The sequence below is a fragment of the Nanorana parkeri genome, unplaced genomic scaffold (assembly GCF_000935625.1).
Source record: "Nanorana parkeri isolate BGI_ZX_2015 unplaced genomic scaffold, ASM93562v1 scaffold135, whole genome shotgun sequence".
Taxonomy (NCBI): Eukaryota; Metazoa; Chordata; class Amphibia; order Anura; family Dicroglossidae; genus Nanorana; species Nanorana parkeri.
The window spans coordinates 1,228,269-1,228,704 of NW_017306403.1; the positions used below are offsets into that span (position 1 = coordinate 1,228,269).

General features: G+C 46.8%; 1 protein-coding gene across 1 annotated transcript in view; it reads right to left on the bottom strand.

Moving 5' to 3' along the window:
- The window catches only part of TPRA1 (transmembrane protein adipocyte associated 1), a 17,970-nt gene that overhangs the window by 10,141 nt on the left and 7,393 nt on the right, over positions 1–436 (bottom strand). The gene's annotated exons all lie outside the window — the stretch shown is intronic.

A 436-nucleotide genomic window follows, 5' to 3' on the forward strand; every position in this document is an offset into this window, starting at 1 on the left:
CACAGAAAAGAAAAGAAGAGAGGAGAGGAGAGAGAAAAAGAAGAGAGGAGAGGAGAGAGACAGAGAAAAGAGGAGAGGAGAGAGACAGAGAAAAGAGGAGAGGAGAGGAGAGAGACAGAGAAAAGAGGAGAGGAGAGGAGAGAGACAGAGAAAAGAGGAGAGGAGAGAGACAGAGAAAAGAGGAGAGGAGAGAGACAGAGAAAAGAGGAGAGGAGAGAGACAGAGAAAAGAGAGGATAGAGAGAAAAGAGAAGAGAGAGAAGAGAGAGAAAAAAGGAGGAGAGAGAGGAGAGACAGAGAAAAGAGAGGAGAGGCAGAGAAAAGAGAGGAGAGGCAGAGAAAAGAGAGGAGAGGCAGAGAAAAGAGAGGAGAGACCGAGAAAAGAGAGGAGAGACCGAGAAAAGAGAGGAGAGAGAGAAAAGAGAGGAGAGAGAAGA